The following is a 21,266-nucleotide window of genomic DNA, read 5'->3' on the forward strand; positions in this document are numbered from 1 at the left end:
TTCTGTTCCGGCGACTTCATTGAAGCCTATGTTGCTGTAGATTATTAAGAATGAATTTTTCCATTGTACTGTTTTGCGATGTGTTGACGAAACAGGTATGTTCAAACAAAAAAGGAAGTGGTAGACCAAAAAAGAAAACTCCAGAGTTCATTAATAATGAAAACATGATGACAGAAGCTCGACAAACCTCTCTTCAGATTTTATCTCAAGTGGATGGAGTATCCGTTGGCATATGCCACCCGATTTTGAAAAAAAGATATCCATTTGTTTCCATAAACATTGACATGTTATCAGAAAACTGAAAAGGTTGTGATTACCTAACCTTGTAGCATCCGAGAAAAATTGGAGTTCAGTATCATACTGAACTGATGCATACTGACAGTATGCAGCAGTCAAAGGCAAAATGTGGACCTACTTTCTTTTATGGAACTTTAATAGCAGAACGTTATGAAGGAGAAAGCATCATGCCTTTTTATAGCTGAATTGAATTTTAATAAATTGTCCGATAGCTATTTTCATGTAATTCAGTTCTTTTAGTTGAGTCATGGATTTTCAGTAATGACTGAATCAATTCAATATTTATAGAGAATTAATAAACATATTATTGAGAATCTTACTGTGATTTATTCATATGACTGAAGTAACTAGAACCTTCTTACAAAAAAACATACTACCACGATCAATTCAAGATTCATGTCTCTTAAGCCCGTTTGCAACAGCCGAGAATTCTCTGGAGAATTCTCTACAAAATTCTCGCAAGAAAAAAGCAGAAATTATTTTGTATGCAATTGAACAGAGAATTCTACCGAAAGTGCGTATGTAACGGTAGATAATTCGCGGCGAATGAATTTTCGAGTAAATTATCTAGAGAATTCTCGGCTGTTGCAAACGGGCTTTACGTATGAAAATAGTGGACGGTTAAAATTTTTACGAAGAATTTTTCTAACCGCCTCAGATTTTTTGGATTCTTGTCATCTCATACTCATACTCATACTCAATGAAAGAAATGCTTTTCGAACGTTGGGTGAAATTTACAGGTAATCTTTTCTGAAAAGTGCCTTTCCGTACAAAATTACGATATATAGGTTAATGTCATCATTGTTTACATTTTGGGAAGATGAAGTAATTCAAGGAAAGACATACGTTCTGCCACCGAACATCAGCCTTCAAAATTTCATAGCCTACTTGACGACGAATTTTTTTGAACGCACGTTATATTTGGACCTTTAGCATTTTTCTCCCAATGTTATTCACTTTTACACGACTATCAAATAACCTACTAGGTATTATACTTAGTGCTATTTTTTAAGAATGCACCATGCGACGAAATAATGAATAACATGAGGAGGTGGGTATCAAGGTATCAACTTTGGGTGATTTCTCCCCAAAAATGGTTTGGGGCTTCTATACAGGGTGTCTGTAAACAAATACGAGGGACCTAGGGAGTTGATTCCTCGATGAAAATATGCAGGGGTAGTTCCTATAAATTTTTTTCGTAATTTACCTCCCTTTCAAAACACAGCCTTTGGAAGGCGATAAGTTGATAGTTTTTGATTTTTTACAGATTCTAAAAAACACTGAGTCATAAAACTATACATAATATGAAGCACTAAGTGGACGTTAATCACACAATTTTTTTAGAACTCATAACTTTATTATTAGGGGTTGAAAATAACAACCTCCTTCAAAAATTGTTTTCGTGGGATAGATTCTCTAAAAATAAAATTCTCTTATGGTTTCCCATTCAATTATGGAGAAAAAAGTTTCCTGCAAAATTTCGATACAGTCGATACTTTTCTTGGAATAAATAAAAACTTACAAGCAATAAGTCATTCTATGGAACATACGATGAAATGGAATGAACAGTGATTAGAACTGCTTGTAAGTTTTTATTTATTCCGAGAAAAGTATCGACTGTTTCGAAATTTTGCAACCATGAGAGAATTTTATTTTTCGAAAATCTATCCCACGAAAATAATTTTCGAAGGAAAATCATTAGGGGTTGTTATTTTCAACCCTTAATAATAAAGTTATGAGATCTAAAAAATTGTGTAAGTAACATCTAATCAGTGCTACATGTTATGTATAGTTTTATGACTCAGTGTTTTTTAAAACTCGTAAACAAAATTAATAACTGTCAAGTCGTCATCGCCTTCCAAAGGCTGTATCTTGGAAGGGAGGTCGATTTCGAAAAAAATTTATAGGAATTTTTCCTGCTCATTGTCATCATCAACATAATTGTTTTCTTTGATGTGATTTCTCACCAGAAAATCAAAGAACTCAACTCTTAAAAGTAAGTAGCACGCTCATTAATGAATATTTAACAGTATTTTTCATATTTTCTCGTTTTCGAGTAATTTGATATTCGAAAATAAAAAATATGTGTGCAATTCAAAAAATTTGAATCTTTGTCTGAATGCAACATTCATTCATTTGGCAAAATTAAAAAGTGAACCATCAATGTGCTATAGTATTTATACTATACATTATACATGTTTTTTTATATAATTAAGAAATGCAAGTCTCCAAAATGATCTAAATGATGACGGATCGGATGAAATATGCCCGGAACACGACGGTTATTTAATTAACTAACACATAAAGACTTTGCGAACAATCCAAACAAAGTTTTGAATATTACGTCAATGATGTAATGCTAATATGGATGTCAAATATAGTACTTAATATAACATTAATTGGAAAATTTAAGCGTCAATCGACATTATTTGCACACCGTTAATTAATTATTTCAGAAAATTCATGGTCACATGTGTAATATCGCGTCATAAATTATGAGTGATGCCAATATATCGGTGAAAATCGAACAGCGTACTAGATATTTCAATTACCAACCAATTTATGAATTGGGATGACGAGAACGAGGAAGAGAACGTAAAAACGCAAACGACCAAGTGGGATGAGCGGTAGAAATGTTAAATGTGAGGTTTACCAATGATTTAACTGAATTATGAATAACTTTATTAAATCGAGAGACTAACTGTTGATCGAATTGGTTTCACATTAATTTTTGACTTTCTACTTTGTAATTCTAATTGTGTTGAAGTTTTTGCATGCCAAACATCCACCAAATTTGATAACTTGCACGGCCTGCTCCTTATCCCAAAGATACCAAAGCAATGAAACCAAATTTAGCAATGATCCAAACGTTGGTAACGTTGGCTTAATTTGCCAATTGTAGCCAAAATTGCCGGTGAGAGTTTGTTCCAAACTCGGTTTCAAATTAGTAACAACATGTTTTTAGTTTGAAGAAGTAGTCAGATAGATTCTATCTGACGCTTAAAAACAGTTGAAAAGCAAACTCAGAAGACGCTACTAGCTATACTCCATTCACTTTTATTTTAGCATTTGGTTGGTCATGGAAATTTTACACATTTCACTCTGTATAGTACGAAAATGTGGGGTTATGATGCTTGTCAAAACATTTTTGGGTTTTAAATCAACGCTATGTTGCCCGTTCTACGTAAAAGTTTCGTAACTCAGTATTTTATCACAATATCGAATCTCTTCGGAAAATATATGACGAACATTATTGAAGTTTATACAAACTGACTGGAGACATACCAAATCCAGTTATTTGCATGGAAAATACAAGAGATCAGTATAATATCATAAAATGCAGTAGCTTGAGGAGAGTTAATGTTCGTTACCTTCTTTGGCTAAAGTTTGAATACGTTACATCAGTTATAGATTTCAAAATATTAACCCGAAGATGAAATGCATATAATGCAGTCGTTGGGAATGGGTATCCCCCGAAGGAATTAACAGAATTACAAGAATGTTGAATTCTTCAACAAAAATTATCTTGCATCAATGTAAGTAAAAGGAATCAAAGGAAGTTTCAAGTCAAGATGAACTCCACCTTTGAAAAAAAAATTCACATGAATAAACAATTAACAGGACAACTGGCGCGTATTTGTGGCTGTTCATCTCAATACATTGATATAATAATAATAATTAGGTATTTATTAGTACCTTAGACATTTATCTAAGACATTTACAATGTATAGGACAAGTCAAATGAAAAATAGAAAAATCAATTTTCGGGAAATCATTCTACGATGACATTCATCGAAAATCCTGTAGTGAACTTTTCGCATTAATTCATTCAAACATAAAATTCTCAAATGCCACCACTTTTTTGGGTCTCTCAATAGAAGGAAATTCTTTGTCATCCTTTTCATTCACAATTTTTCTGATTGTGGAAATATTCAGCTGAAATATATGTAAGTCGTTTAGATTCAAATGAAACATTATATTTATGAATTCTCTTACATTGAATATGACGCTACCGTCTGACGTATTGTGGATTTTAGAATATCAGGGTATAACTATTCGAATGAACGGACCTGAATTCTAAATAGCACTTCCTGAAACCCTGTCTATTTTTTCAATCACTTTCGGCATTTTCGTAATAAAAATTGATATTACTTGTGGCAACGGGGTTATGACATAAACGACATTTCATGAGTGCCAACCTTACTCCGTTCTAGTTACAAAAACTTGAAAAAATTATTTCATGGCCAACCGACTGCTAAAATAAATGTGAATGGAGTATACTATCGTAGTTTTCATCGATACTCTTCTCCACTGATAATTCAAGTCTCTATATTTGGATATTCTATGAGGGACGTTGGGATCTACTGGCGCCCAAGCAAAGGCAAGGAGCTGCAACAAGAGTGCGAAAAAGGACTATCACATCAATAAAAGTGGAAATTTCAGTTGGCCCAGAACTCACAACTGAAAAAATCCATTCTACTTTTATTCCATATTTTGTTACATTTACTTGTCGATACCATTAAAATCTGGAAAAAACGAAAAATATCTCGGTATTATATTACAGTATTCGGTGGATTTTACAGCGATTAATCTTACTCTGATGCGAAACTCCTATTTGATGTCGATGCTACTGCGGTGTAAAATGGGAAACTGAGTTTGTTCTCAGTTCCAGCAACTGAAGAGATTATGTTTCTCAAAGCCCCCCCGGAAGTTAATTTTCTATTTAATCTTCTGCAAAGTGAGTTGAGACACTTCCTGCGAGGCGACATTTTGCATGTAAACAAAGATTTCATGAAGGATATTCATTTACAATTCAGGAGCAGCCTGATGGTGCTTGAAATTACTCAGACGTGATGCTGGTGTCTGATGAGCGCTTTAAAAAGGGTTGGATATCTGGAGTATTTCATGCATTTCTTCCATGGCGAGGGTACAAGCTTCTCATACTTGAGAAGCATTCCACGTTGTTTGTTCCGAAATGGAATGGTGACGTTTTTTTTTTCTCGAGACTGGAATGCTTGTCACGATGGCGCTCCGTAAAGACATACCTTACGAACTTGATCTGTTAATCCGGACGCTTTCGGAAGCAAATTATCTGAATTTCGACGTGACAATGAGAATTTTTAAGAAGATTGAGCTGAACTCTAAACTGTAGAGCTATAATTAGTTCTAATCGATTTTTTTGTTGGACGAAATCATTCGAGAAATATTTCTTATTCTCATATTCCAATTATTTAAGCTCTTTCGACAGCTGTGATAATTTTTGTTTGCCATACAAAATTACATGGAAATGATTGGGTCTGTAGAAAGTTTTGTCATAAAAATGTATGAATTGCTAATCGATATTGCTGACAGAATTGAAAACTTGAATGTTTCTCGAAAACTAAGCGTCTTTTCGATTAGAGAATAGGTTTTTCGATGAAAGTGGTCGACGAATTTCAAATTTGATACCCAAAGAATCGACAAATGAGAGACGTGGAAATTATGAAAGAATATACCGAGGAATATACCCTTCTGCTCAATTGAATGATACGCTTCTGATCTGGCATCTATTGAATTCCAGTTTGTGATATAAGTCGAATCGACCTTAAATCGGTGACATAACTGGACACACTACATACACAGGGAATCAGAATTTCATGTAGATTCAGAATACAGATAATAAATTGGGTAGTCCCATTTGAATAAGCAGGGTGGTATCGTTTTTCACTTCTTTCTAATCACCCTATAATGCCAATTTAACTCATGCGTTAATCATAGCTGATTACGCCAAAGTTTGAATCATTGTCTAAAATTTCTAAGAGTTATCATCTGATCGAGCACTGTTGTCTCACCTTGTAGAATTGGTTCACAGAATATTCGAAAATCATGAAGCAAGCCTTCATTTTGTAGAGCAAAGAGCAACTTCGTATTTTATGACAATTTAATAGAGAAAGCAATCATTCCAATGGAAACAAGTCCGATTATTCTGATTTGGTACGTCATTCAAGCTTATTAAATTTATCGTATAATAAATGGGAATTTGTTTCGACCTACCTGTGGAGAATATCAAAGGTAATTCGATTGTAATCGTTCGGACCTCTCATGAAGATGTATCTGAAACAAGGAAAAAACCAATTTATATCATCAATTAGCCACAGTGTCAGGAATCATCTCTCTTCATTATATGGAGAATGAACAAAAACATAAATTAGTTCGAGCATGGTAGTCTCAGGATTTCGATATTCATTCTCAGACAGAAAACTCTTCTTTTTTCACGATTTTCAAATCAGGATTCTCCTTTACTGCTTGAAATATTTATGTTATTGGTACAAGAATTCGTTTTATTTTAAGCGCCATTATTTTGATTCGGTTTCTTTAGCCTTGGAAAAAGTTGAAAATAGTTTTGAAGTCACTGAACTACGAGGCATCTTAATCTAGATAATATAGAAGGCGTCAAGGATCCCAAAACATAAGTTCAAGTTATAAAAATAGATGGAAACAGCCTCCAATGCTTCGGGGGCCCTATGCGAAAATCAAACAATAGATGACAGATACGGAGAGACATATACATTTTATTTCCGTGATAAGTATAGAGCTCCTTAGCTTTTTGTTATAAAAAAAGGAACGGTCGATAGAATAGTGTAATGAACCAACAAATATTTATAGATAAATGTAAAAGCCAGAATAATTTACCTATTACTAGCATTCGTGATGAGTAATGATCCAATACTACGCTATAAGCGGGAGATGAGTCTGTGAAACGTTTAGTGAACCATTTTAAAAACAGAACCATGTGTAGGTATTTTATTTTCGGACATCCTATATACATATTAAATATTTTCAGGGAATTGACGAACCATTGTTTGAAAAAAAATCATAGATATAGTTGGGTCACACTATATATTTTAGGTTATTGTTTTTGATGTTCGTTGTTTTTATAGATAATTTGTTAGCCGACTGGAATAGTTCGATTTAAATTTATAATAATTGCATTTCAAGGAGTGTTCTCCGAATATTTCTTATTCAAAAGAATAATACTGAAAATCATTGTCAGCGAAAAAAGGCTGATGTAGACTTGGAAACGTTACGTACGAGGATATATTGAAAAATTCTTAGCCTACTATAGAACCAAACAAAATTTCAATGTCAAAATATTTTGTTACTCAACATATTCTCCTCTTAATTGGATACATTTATTACAGCGAACCTGCAACGTCTCTAGACCTTAAAAAAAAATGTTTCTTCTTGTTTTGCAAACCAGACCTCCACAGCTTTTATTACCTCCTCGTTGGAAGAAAATTTACGACCTAAACTTTTTTCAGTTGAGGAAAGAGATGATAGTCGGATGGAGCCAAATATATAATTATTTATATAATTTTTTGCATGGCAACATTAGATTTGTGTGCAGGGGCGTTGTCCTGCAAAAACAAAACACCTTTGGATAGCTTTCCGCGTCTTTTCGCTTTAATTTTTTCCCGTAGAGTGGTCAGTAATGTCGAATAGTAATCTCCGGTTATTGTTCTACCCTTATCCAAAAAATCAATAATGATTACTCCATGGCAATCCCAAAAATCTGAAGCAGGAACTTTTCCAGCAGATTTTTGAACACGATTGTCGACATTCCATCGATTGTTGCTTTGTTTCTGGATCGTAGAAATGTACCCAAGTCTCATCCATAGTTACAATTCTGAGAACAATTCGGTTTAAGAAGACTACATCGTTTTCAAATCGAGCACAGATCAAACGCGATGCTTCTACCCTTGCACGCTTTTGGTCAACATTCAAATGGATCATGGGAATCCATTTTGCAGAAATTTTTCTCATGTCCAAATTGACGTGAACGCGTTCGTATGAAATATTCAATGCTTCAGCCCCATTCGACGGTCTGATAAAATCATGAACTGCATCGATATTTTCGGGGACTGACACAGAAACTGGCCTTCCTGATTGATCATCATCTTCGATGGAAAATTTACCTCCTTTGAAATGGAGTGAAACTTTTCACCAAGGGTATTAAGCATATCTTCGTAAATCTGCTTACCTCTTAACCCTTTTAAATACAGGTACTCGATGAGCATCTTCTTTCTTTTAATTTATTGCGTAACTCTGGTTTACTTTTTTGACCTCAAACTTCACACTGACAATTCTAATGAGTTATTATTCGTTGCTATGCTAACGCAATATTTTCTTATGCATGGAACTGGTCTAGGCTAACTAGATATCAAAACATCTTCGTATATTCACATTGTTGAAATACCACTCATTAAGCAAAATTGTTTGAAAAAACCTGTTACTGAAAGATATTTCGAGAAAAAATTCTCAAAAAACTTTATTATTATTTCTTGTGTTTCAGGAGTTGATTTCCGATAAGAATGTAATCATTCGGAATATATTTTTTTTCTCCGATGTGCTATATAGCTTCACCTGATTGCATTCATCCTCGCATTTATCTAAAACCACGAACTTCGAGCATTCGTCATGTATAGAACTTTTTTCTCACGAGTTTCAGCGTTTTGCTCGGAATCTCAGAGAGAGCCGAATGAAAAAGTAATGACCTCAGATGGACCACCGCCATATTTCATACAGCGATACAAGGCGTTCCTATAAAACTTCACCGACTTCCAGAATAGAGGAAAACTAATTCTATCGAGCGATCTGGGGTCATACCACTCATATTTAACATAAAATAGTTTGGTACAGTCTTGGGAACGCCGTCAGAGAATCGAATTAGGTGGTTCCACTCCAACATTGGGTATCCTTTAAATGTTTCATACAACAGTAATATGGTTGGAAATGCCTGGTGTAGTTCCCGGTTTTATTACAGAAGTGCTTGGCGCAAGTTCGCCATTATGGTTACTTACCGTTTTAAAACTTCGGATCGTATTACGTTCGATAGAATTTTGTCGGGTTTGGAGTTTTCGAGTGGGGCTTTTTATGAGCACTATTCATCCTCTAACATTCGCATGAAAAGTGTATGTGGAAGGAAGAGGAGATGGAAGAAGGGGTGGAGATCCGGGATACACATGCTGCCTCAATAAGTCTCTTAGCGTCGTAAAATATCGATACAGTGAATACCCGAATATCCGAATTGGATATATTTGACACCTTTACGAATCGATAAATTCAAATAAGGGTATTTCATGGCAGAATACGACGCTTTTAGTGATAAAGTTCCAAGGGCATATTGAATGTTCCGCGAGATAGAACAAAATTAATTAGTTTCGGAAAAGAGTGAAGAAAATCGAAACGAGATCGAATAATAATTTTACTCGTAATTATACAGGCTGCCTGTAAACAACCTCCTCGATGAAAACAAGCAAGGGTAGTTCCTATAAATTTTTTTCGAAATCTACCTCCCTTCCAAGATACAGCCTTTGGAAGATGATGACGAGTTGACAGTTTTAAATTTTTTTTACGGGTTCTAAAAAACACTGACCCATAAAATTATACATACATGAAGCACTAAGTAGATGTTACTCACACAATTTTTTTAGATCTCATTACTTCATTATTAGGGGTTGAAAATAACAACCCCTTATGATTTTCCTTCAAAAATTGTTTTATTGGGATAGATTTTCGAAAAATAAAATTTTCTCATTGTTTCCCATTCAATTCTGGAGAAAAAAGTCTCCTGCAAAATTTCGATACAGTCTATACTTTTCTCGGAATAAATAAAAACTTACAAGCTCTATACGAAGGTCAATGAGACAGAGATTTGATGCATGTGTTTTAGCGGGAGGTAGTCATTGTATGGAACACTCATACGATGAAATAGAATGAACAGTGATTAGAACTGCTCGTAAGTTTTTATTTATTCCGAGAAAAATATCGACTGTATCGAAATATTACAAGAGACTTTTTTTCTCCAGAATAGAATGGGAAACCATGAGAGAATTTTATTTTTCGAAAATTCATCCCACGAAAACAATTTTTGAAGGAAAATCATAAGGGGAAGTGATTTTCAACCCCGAATAATGAAGTTATGAGATCTAAAAAAATTGAGTAAGTAACATCTACTTAGTCCTTCATATTATGTATAGTTTTATGACTCAGTGTTTTTAGAACCCGTAAAAAAATTGAAAACTGTCAACTCGTCATCGCTTTCCAACGGCTGTATCTTTGAAGGGAGGTCGATTTCGAAAAAAATTTATAGGAACTACCCCTGCTTATTTTCATCAAAGAGTCATCTCCGTAAGTCCTTTGCATTTGTTTGAAGACACCCTGTATATTTTTCCCAAAAATCTTGCCTTTCATAAAAGAACCGACAAGAAAGTTTTTCAATTGAAAAAGCTTCCGAAAGGTTTAACAATTTTCAATTAATTTCGAGACACCTGTCTAGGTATTTCGGCTTCTGAACTGCAAATACTATGTAGAATGTGCAGAATAACATAACTACAAAATTTTAATATATCGTAAACACATCTGCAGATATCAATTATGAAGGAACACTATGAAAAATAACCCCTTCTTGAGACATTCGAATAATGACAGACGATGCCATTCCCGCGTGATTTCCGATTAATCCTCGGCTAAAATCTTCAAGAAATATTTCTCGTCAAACGTTAGGTTAGGGAGAGTTGGGAATTAGTTGTGTGGAAAGTCGATAATGAGGAACTTCGAATCGATTAGGCATCACGAATCCTTCGAAGCCGATTCATTCTAACCCCATCTGGAGAAATTCTCACGCCATTTATTCCTAGATTGTGGGAAGGTCGAACTAAGTACTTCAAGGCTGATTACAACTTTGTCCAATTGATTTGATTATAAGACTCAGGGAAAATGCCGCACGAATCTATATAAATGCCCGTATTCTAAAATACTTTCGTGATGGACCGACGCAATAAATCAGAAATAAATCTGACACTGACAATCTTGCGTGTAGGAAACAAGTGGATCGATTCGGACTGGCAGTAAGAAATTCATAGAAGATGTTGAATACTGGCATGTTTGTGTTGCCGAACTCAAATAGTGTCCTATGGCGAGACGTGGAAGAATTTATTAGCCTCCCCAATAAATTTATGATGAAGTTGGTGGGGAGTTATCGTCGGAAATTTGATGCTCTGATACGATGAGAATCCCTCAAGTTTTATAATTTTTGGGGTATCGATTTATCGAGTGGCATGCCATATCAGAGTTCACTTCATGCATGTCGCGTGCCTTTGAAAATCGTTGGATGGAAAACCAAATCATTGAATTAACTCAATAATTTCTGGGGTTTTTTGTTGAAACAGTGGCGCAAGTGGGGACTTGATGCATAATTGAACTCCACAATTCAAGTAGAGTCATTCGGGGTAACTGAGCGCAGAGGGTAAGTGTGCGCAGTGCGTATATCTCGACTATGTAATGTATGAAAGAGTGGTTCATTTGGGTGAAGCAAGGGCGCAGAATCGCCAAACTAGTTTTTCATAGGAGTGCACCGTGCGACGTTTCGTTAACTTTTTATTTGCAATCAATCAAATTCACTACTTTTCTTGTTAATTTTTAGCATCTCTGCACATTCTGCCAGGTCCAAGTTCCGAGTCCCTCAGTGTTAAACAATGTTTTATTCGATCATGCGCATGTTAATCTAAATATATAATAAAAAAATTTAGGTTCTCTTAGCTGTTCAACTCTATAAGAACGTCAATTCAAATTTTGGCCTACTGGGGAAAGTGTGCACGGGTAAGTGTGCGCATAGATTCATGGGCATTAGTTCAGTGAGGAATAAATTATGACATTGTTGATTTTCTTGGTTAAGATTAGATCAATATTGTCCTATTTGTTCAGAAAAATATGAAGAATCACCAACAGGGTAATGTTTCAAGTGTTGTGTTCAGCAGGAATGGTGGCACGAACAATAATGCAGTGCTTGTAAAAGGCGCTTCTGTATTGACAATAAACAGCATTTTTCTAATATTGTAACATTTTGATGACATTATTTTGTAATTTGTTTTGATTGTGTGGTTCACTAAGCACTGCGTTCACTTACCCGCAATACGGGGCATGTGAACGCACTCCGACTTTCACTATTAAATTTTTTTTTGCGGAGAAAAAACGTTTTTGTTTGTTTGCTTTTTGATGTTTTTTTATAGATTAGAAAATTCTCTATCTTATGAATATGTTTTAATCTTCCTAGCTTCAACATTTGAAACAGGGTATGGCTTGAAAGGCAAAAGTGCGCACAGTTGCCCCGTATGACTCTATATCAGAATCACCTCTTTCTATGGAGCCATTTTATAAAGAACTGATAATGACCTGAACAACCTCGTAAAAAACTATATGTTCTAACATGAAGGACAGATAATACTTACTAATGATTAGCTGCTAAAAATTTTTAAACAGATGTATTTCGAGGATGCATTCACATGTAAATGTATTATGTGACATGTGAGAAATAATAGCTCGAATAATAGTCATTGAAAAATGGGAGGAAAAATTACACCACTAGGACCATCTATAAAACCAAATTCATCAAAACGGATTATTTCAAATTACAACCTATTATGTTTTTGTTTCAGTCGATTCTACGTAAAAAAAGGAGAATAACTCATAAAATGTCTGAAATAGAAACTTTCAGAGTTATCAAGGAAACTTGAAAGATGAAGAAGAACCATTTCGCTACTTGATTATTCTGTCTAACATTCTATATTCCAATCTACGATTTTGACCATTCATACGTTGTAAGTAATAAATTATTTATTGGGATTGTTGAGAATCCATCAACAATTGAGGAAATGTCAAAATTATACAGAGCGAGTCTTTGACTCGTACAAATATAAACAGTTGATTCTTGAGGTCGAAAGAAATACTTTTTTCCGCCGATCTCTCAATAATAGCACTGTTTAACGTACACGAAATTAGCTGTTAATGAACCCGTTTATTGGTTAATTTCCTATTAATGCATTATTGTCATGGGTAATCGAACATAGAAGTATTCAGCAGCTTCCCAAATAATTATTTTATTTGTATGTCGCATTGATTTTCGTAGTACCTACGCGGGTGAATTGGGAAGAGGTGAATTGTGGAGGTTGTAGAAAAATTATGATGGTTAGAGAGTAATCAATATATCTATGTACTACAACTCCAGCTTCCATCACCCTACACATTCTTTAACAGATATTATAGGTAACGATATCAATGTGATTCACCAAAAATGTCACAACTCGAATATGCCTTCTCGAATTGTTCGATCTGCCGCATAAATATCAACATTCCGATATGAACATAGAAAATTTATAAGGTGTCAAATTTGACTAGGTATCGATAGAACATTTTTGCAATCAAGAATTCTCATTCAATTCAAAATGTGGTCGACGGAAAAATCTTGTAATCAACTCACTTATTAATTGAGCGAGTAATGATCTCGCACATTAACGTGCTCGTTTCGCTCGCATTTCTCAATCATTAATCGCTTTCATTAATAACCTAGTTGATTAAATAACTATTTCCTATACCATTATTTCTGTTTCGGTCCTGATAAGGATAAGTCTTAATAATGAGCTGTGCCACCACTGGAAAAATAAAACAACCTTCAGAATAACAAGCTAAATCTATGACACTACACATCTGTGGACCTTTTAAACAGAGTTGCATTCAGCCAAAGTACCCAATTTTCAAATTTTATAGATACTTTTTAATTTTTGAACATCAAATTACTCGAAAACTTCGCGTTTTAGGAGAAAATATGAAGAATACTTTTATTTTACGTTCAAGTATTCATTAGATAGCGTCCAAATTAGTTTCAAGAGTTTGGTTTTGGTATTTTTATGGTACGTAATGGTCATAATGAGAAAACTGCAAGACGTGGGTGATATCTTGTGGTTGGAAAAGATTCATCAAGTATAGGAAAAACTATATTCAGAAATTCATTTCTATAAAACCGTTTGTGAGATAGAACTAAAAATGAAAATTTTTTATGGTTTTTCAACAGCCTGTAACTTTCAAACCGTGCCGATTCGGAAAAAATGGTGAAGGAAAAAAGTATTTCTTTTGACCTCAAAAATCTACTATTAAGATATTTGTACAGACCCCTATTGGGTATAGGGTTCATTCAGGCAACCTTCTATTCTTACGTAGAGTTGACTGAAACAATGAACAATATAGGTTGTAATAAGAAAATTTTTTATGTAATCATCTCCTGCATTTTCGCCGCACAATAAACACTAGGCATAAATGTTTATGAAGTATTTATTTCCTACTCAAGCTACTTTACGAATTCTCTTCTACATTATATTTTCAACATTTACCAAATTTTTTTCTTTTAGGAAAGAATCTCGGAAAGAATATAATTCAAATTGATAATTTTCAATCAACTTCCATCGAGACGTATAGGAACCATTACCAAATAGGTGCCAGAAATACTCGCAGAAACTATACCAGAATTTCAGAAAAAAAATCCACTGCCAGCAATCTGCCACCTGCATCAATCCAAGGTATGAAAATTGTCAATTGGGGCGATAGCAATCAAACCGAGTGCTCCTATATACGTGAGAAATGCGAAATATTCACATCAAAGTTAATTTTATGAATCGATCCAATTGTGGTTATAGCGCACACGAATCCCAGTAATGCCTCTGTTCATGCCGATTTCTAAAGACTTCCTCTTTCCACTTACGTGTGTTCCAGATTGCGCCATATTAAGGGCAGCGCCATTAGTCAATAACCCACTGAAAATTACTGGCAACCAGCGCTTTTTCCAGATATTTATAGAAACATTCCCATTATGTGATTATTGCGACATTCACAAGATGTTTGTATGAAAATTGCAGTGTTGAAAGAACGTTCAGTCGGTGAAGAATTCCACATTCGATTTTTTCCGATGTTGGACGTATTTAACTTAATTGCTTTCAACATTTTTCGACGCGGTAAAAGGAATTACGTTAATCTTTATTCCATTGGATTTTTAAAGCTGGTGTCTTCTTCGAAGCTGCGTGTTCAATCATGTGGGACTTCGTGAGGAGCATAAGTCCCACGAATATCCCCATCTAAGAACCGTTGCGATAGAAAAAGCGAATTTGGAGAGCTGATTTTTCCGGATTGAACAAGGATTGTTTTTCCATTATAAGGCTCTCAAACTGTCCATACTTCCTTTAATGCTAACTCTAGGATAACCATGCAAATAACAGGCGAGATTTAGACTAGTTAAATTTATCTGCAGAAAAATTGAAAGTGAGCAGAAATGAAGTTTGACGTTTGAGATCAAAAAAGTAAACCAGAGTTAATAAATTAACAGAAAGAAGATGTCCACTGAAATTGTGAATATCGAAAAATTGGAGTATCGAGCCAACATCAAGTACCTACCTGTATTTAAAAGGGGTAAGAGGTAAGCAGATTTGCGAAGGTAATATTAATACCCTTGATGATCAACCTTCGTATGCGACCGTGAAAAATTGGACTGCAAGCTTCAATAGAGGTGAATTTTCCATTGAAGATGATGACCGATCAAGAAGGCCGGTTTCTGTGTCAGTCCCCGAAAATATCGATGCAGTTCATGATATGATTTTATCAGACCGTCGAATTGGGCTAAAATGGATATCTGAAACACTGAATATTTCATACGAACGCATTCATCGTATAGTTCACGTCATGGACATGAGAAAAATTGCTGCAAAATTTATCCCCAAATGTTTGAATGTTGACCAAAAGCGTGCAAGGGTAGAAGCATCGCGTTCGATCTGTGCTCGATTTGAAAACGATGTAGAATTGTTACTATGGATGAGATTTGGGTACCTTTCTATGATCCAGAAACAAAGCAACAATCGATGAATGGCGACACTCTGGTTCTCCAAGACCTAAGAAGTTTCGTGTCCAAAAATCGGGGGGAAAAGTTCTTGTTTCAGTTTTTTGGGATTGCCATGAAGTAATCAGGATTGATTTTTTGGATAAGTGTAGAATAATAACCGGATATTACTATTCGACATTACTGACCACTATACGGAAAAAATTAAAGAAAAAAGACGCGGAAAGCTATCCAAAGGTGTTTTGTTTTAGCAGGACAACGTCCCTGCACACAAATCTCATGTTGTCATGCAAAAATTTCGTGATTTAGGTTTTGAATTACTAGAACACCCCCCTTATTCACCATATTTGGCTCCTTCCGACTATCATCTCTTTCCTCAACTGAAAAAAGTTTAAAAGATCGTAAATTTTCTTCCAACGAGGAAGTTATAAAAGCTGTGGAGGTCTGGTGTGTAGAGCAAGAAGAAACATTTTTTTGAAAGGTCTAGAGACGTTGCAGGTTCGCTGTAATAAATGTATCCAATTAAGAGGAGAATAGGTTGAGTAATAAAATATTTTGACATTGAAATTTTGTTTGGTTCTATGGTAGACTGAGAATTTTTCAATATATCCTCGTAAACAACAACAAATAACATTTATACTCGCATTTCTATCGATAGATGTCATGCGTTTGAAATAACTCTCGAAATGAATATTTCAAAAATAGAATTCTAAGTTTAAAAGAAAATATACGATTAAATAAAATTGTATAACAACGAGTACTAAACTATTTACCAGAAAAGAATTTTGATTAAGCAAGATAAGAGAGTCGGTTTTCCTAAGAATATGTTTCTAAAAGGACGTCCTGTATCCAAATAATACAAAATCAATCTTGTTGAGAGGCAAGAAGGTACAGCGCGCAGCATTTGGGCGGTAGCCAAAACGAAAAGCACCAGTCGGGCAAAATGTTATATGTTAATAGATATATTGCATTTAATGCCCCATATGCGACAGAGTTGTAGGTCTCCGACAGTGAATTTACTGCTATATGAGGGAGATACCGAAATGTATTTTGCAACTAGAACTTGGTAGATTGTTGCAAGACGATATAATATTTACGACTGTAATTTCCTATTCCGGATGCTGAATTATAATTCACACCCTATATCGAAAACAGGTCAGAATTGACACTGGAATTTCTGCTAGTTTGTTGGATATGCCAATCACTTACTTTCCCAAGCTCTTTGTCAAACCTTGATTATTTTTGTATAATTTTAAGCCCTGTTTTTCGCTCTCCGAAAAGCAAACGATTTTCCACATATCAGCAGAAAGTTTTTTTTTCATAAGAAGTTGGCTGAATTGAAAACTGTGGTCATAAGTCAAGAAAAAAGAGTGGAAATTATTTTTGTTTTCATGCTAAATTCCGAAGGTTGATGAATTCGACCAAAATTGGTTCAATAGAAGCAGTTGAGTCACGTTTTTTATCCGAACTACGATATACTGCTTTATGCCGATTGAAATTTTTCACGGAAAAATAATAATCTATATCCGATCCAAACATGTGCAGCATAAATTGCAAATTCCACAACGAGAAATCAGATTTTCATAACCAGTTTTTGTTCATTCCGTTCCGAGATATGCAAGCATGGAATGATGCTGTCCAGTGACGATTTCGTTGTTCGCTCAAATTGCTGAAAATTCCGCTTAAATTTCACATCGCCACTAAAATTCGTTGGAAATTTCGATGGTTTCATTCCAAATATTTCCCACGAATAATCATGGATCTATTATATCCCATCAGGAATAGCGACGTACCTTTAAATTGACCATTTTGACTCCAAACATACCGGAATTTATCTACAGAGGCCTGAGGTTTGTTAAAAATAATATACATAGCTAACTATGATTTGAGTTAATTTTTTTGAATTCAGCAACTCTCCAGCCTTTAGCCAAAGAACAACCAACAAACTTTCCTCAAGCTACTGCATATTATGTGTCAAAAATTCAATTTTCTTCTATAGCAAAACTAAATAATTTTAAAGACTGATATTTTATTTTTTCCATGCAAATAACTAGATTTGGTATGTCTTCAGTCAGTTTGTATAAACGTTAACCAGTGTGAATGCAGCCACGAGTTCCAGCCACGCGTTTGCCTCGGCGCCTCGGTGAAGCGGTCGGTCCGCTCGGGGTGTATCTTGATTCGTAATGAAGGCTAGTACGGGATTGATATTGAAAAGTGGTAATGAAAATGAAATTAAACGATGTTCTCGAAAAGGGGTGAGGTTACTGAGTATCTACAACCATTCTGAACTATTAATAGGAATGAATAACGAGCTAGTGGGTCAATAATTGGAAATTTTCTAGTTTCGAGTAAAATTGAGATATTTGAATTTTTTTTTTGGTGAATATATTCTATTCACAATGCTCTTCAAGACCTATATACCACCTGATTTTGTCGGGCACGAATTCACCCCCCACTACCCCCAATATGTGTTTGAAAAATTATGCTAAGTCAGGTAAAATTGAGATATTTGAATTTTTTTTTTCAGTGAATATATTCTATTTACAACGCTCTTCAAGACCTATATACCACCTGATTTTGTCGGGCACGAATTCACCCCCCACTACCCCCAACTTGTGTGTTTCCGAAAAATTAAGCTATGTCGGGAAAAATTGAGATATTTGATTTTTTTTTTCAGTGAATATATTCTATTTACAATGCTCTTTAAGACCTATATACCCACTGATTTTGTCGGGCATGAATTCACCCCCTACTACCCCCAACTTGTGTGTCTGAAAAATTATGCTAAGTCGGGTAAAATTGGGATATTTGAATTCTTTTTTCAGTGAATATATTCTATTTACAATGCTCTTTAAGATCAATATACCCACTGATTTTGTCGGGCACGAATTCACCCCCCACTACCCCCAACTTGTGTGTTTCCGAAAAATTATGCTAAGTCGGAAAAAATTTAGATATTTGAATTTTTTTTTCACTGAGTATATTCTATTTGCAATGCTCTTTAAGATCAATATACCCACTGATTTTGTCGGGCATCGATTCACCCCCCACTACCCCCAACTTGTGTGTCTGAAAAATTATGCTAAGTCGGGAAAAATTGGGATATTTGAATTTTTTTTTCAGTGAATATATTCTATTCACAATGCTCTTCAAGACCTATATACCACCTGATTTTGTCGGGCACGAATTCACCCCCCACTACACCCAACTTGTGTGTTTCCGAAAAATTATGCTAAGTCGGGAAAAATTGAGATATATCAATTTTTTTCGGTGAATATATTCTATTTACAATGCTCCTCAAGACCTATATACCACCTGATTTTGTCGGGCACGAATTCACCCCCAACTACCCCCAACTTGTGTGTTTCCGAAAAATTAAGCTAAGTCGGGAAAAATTGAGATATTTGAATTTTTTTTTCAGTGAATATATTCTATCTACAATGCTCTTTAAGACCAATATACCCACTGATTTTGTCGGGCATGAATTCACCCCCTACTACCCCCAACTTGTGTGTCTGAAAAATTATGCTAAGTCGGGTAAAATTGGGATATTTGAATTCTTTTTTCAGTGAATATATTCTATTTACAATGCTCTTCAAGATCTTTATACCACCTGATTTTGTCGGGCACGAATTCACCCTCCACTACCCCCAACTTGTGTGTTTCCGAAAAATTATGCTAAGTCGGGAAAAATTTAGATATTTGAATTTTTTTTTCACTGAATATATTCTATTTGCAATGCTCTTTAAGATCAATATACCCACTGATTTTGTCGGGCACGAATTCACCCCCCACTACCCCCAACTTGTGTGTTTCCGAAAAATTAAGCTATGTCGGGAAAAATTGAGATATTTGAATTTTTTTTCAGTGAATATATTCTATCTACAATGCTCTTTAAGACCTATATACCCACTGATTTTGTCGGGCACCGACTCACCCCCCACTACCCTCAACTTGTCTGTCTGAAAAATTATGCTAAGTCGGGAAAAATTGAGATATTTGAATTTTTTTTTCAGTGAATATATTCTATCTACAATGCTCTTCAAGACCTATATACCCACTGATTTTGTCGGGCACGAATTCACCCCCCACTAACCCCAACTTGTGTGTTTCCGAAAAATTATGCTAAGTCGGGAAGAATTGAGATATTTGAATTTTTTTTCAGTGAATATATTCTATTTACAATGCTCTTCAAGACCTTTATACCACCTGATTTTTCGGGCACGAATTCACCCCCCATTACCCCCAACTTGTGTGTTTCCGAAAAATTATGCTAAGTCGGGAAAAATTGAGATATTTGAATTTTTTTTCAGTGAATATATTCTATTTACAATGCTCTTTAAGACCTATATACCCACTGATTTTGTCGGGCACCGATTCATCCCCAACTACCCCCAACTTGTGTGTCTGAAAAATTATGCTAAGTCGGGAAAAATTGAGATATTTGAATTTTTTTTTCAGTGAATATATTCTATTTACAATGCTCTTCAAGACCTATATACCCACTGATTTTGTCGGGCACCGATTCACCCCCACTACCCCAAACTTGTGTGTCTGAAAAATTATACTAAGTCGGGAAAAATTGAGATATTTGAATCGGTGCCCGACAAAATCAGTGGGTATATAGGTCTTAAAGAGCATTGTAAATAGAATGTATTCACTGAAAAAAAATTCAAATATCTCAATTTTTCCCGACTTAGCATAATTTTTCAGACACACAAGTTGGGGGTAGTAGGGGGTGAATTCGTGCCCGACAAAATCAGTGGGTATATAGGTCTTAAAGAGCATTGTAAATAGAATATATTCACTGAAAAAAAAAATCAAATATCTCAATTTTTCCCGACATAGCTTAATTTTTCGGAAACACACAAGTTGGGGGTAGTGGGGGGTGAATTCGTGCCCGACAAAATCAGGTGGTATATAGGTCTTGAAGAGCGTTGTAAATGGAATATATTCACTGAAAAAAAATTCAAATATCTCAATTTTACCTGACTTAGCATAATTTTTCAAACACACATTGGGGGTAGTGGGGGGTGAATTCGTGCCCGACAAAATCGGGTGGTATATAGGTCTTGAAGAGCATTGTGAATAGAATATATTCACCAAAAAAAAAATTCAAATATCTCAATTTTACTCGAAACTAGAAAATTTCCATTTTATTGACCCACTAGCTCGTTATTCATTCCTATTAATAGTTCAGAATGGTTGTAGATACTCAGTAACCTCACCCCTTTTCGAGAACATCGTTTAATTTCATTTTCATTACCACTTG

At 34.9% G+C, this 21,266-nt stretch overlaps 1 protein-coding gene across 2 annotated transcripts in view; it reads right to left on the minus strand.

Annotated features, from left to right (window-relative positions):
- The window catches only part of LOC123314026 (irregular chiasm C-roughest protein-like), a 185,472-nt gene that overhangs the window by 142,590 nt on the left and 21,616 nt on the right, over window positions 1-21,266 (minus strand). For both annotated transcript variants that reach the window (XM_044899139.1, XM_044899142.1), the window contains exon 2: window positions 6,331-6,390. The gene's annotated coding sequence lies outside the window, so the exon portion shown is untranslated. The remainder of the gene's footprint in view (window positions 1-6,330; window positions 6,391-21,266) is intronic.

Source organism: Coccinella septempunctata, chromosome 1 (assembly GCF_907165205.1).
Source record: "Coccinella septempunctata chromosome 1, icCocSept1.1, whole genome shotgun sequence".
Classification (NCBI taxonomy): Eukaryota; Metazoa; Arthropoda; class Insecta; order Coleoptera; family Coccinellidae; genus Coccinella; species Coccinella septempunctata.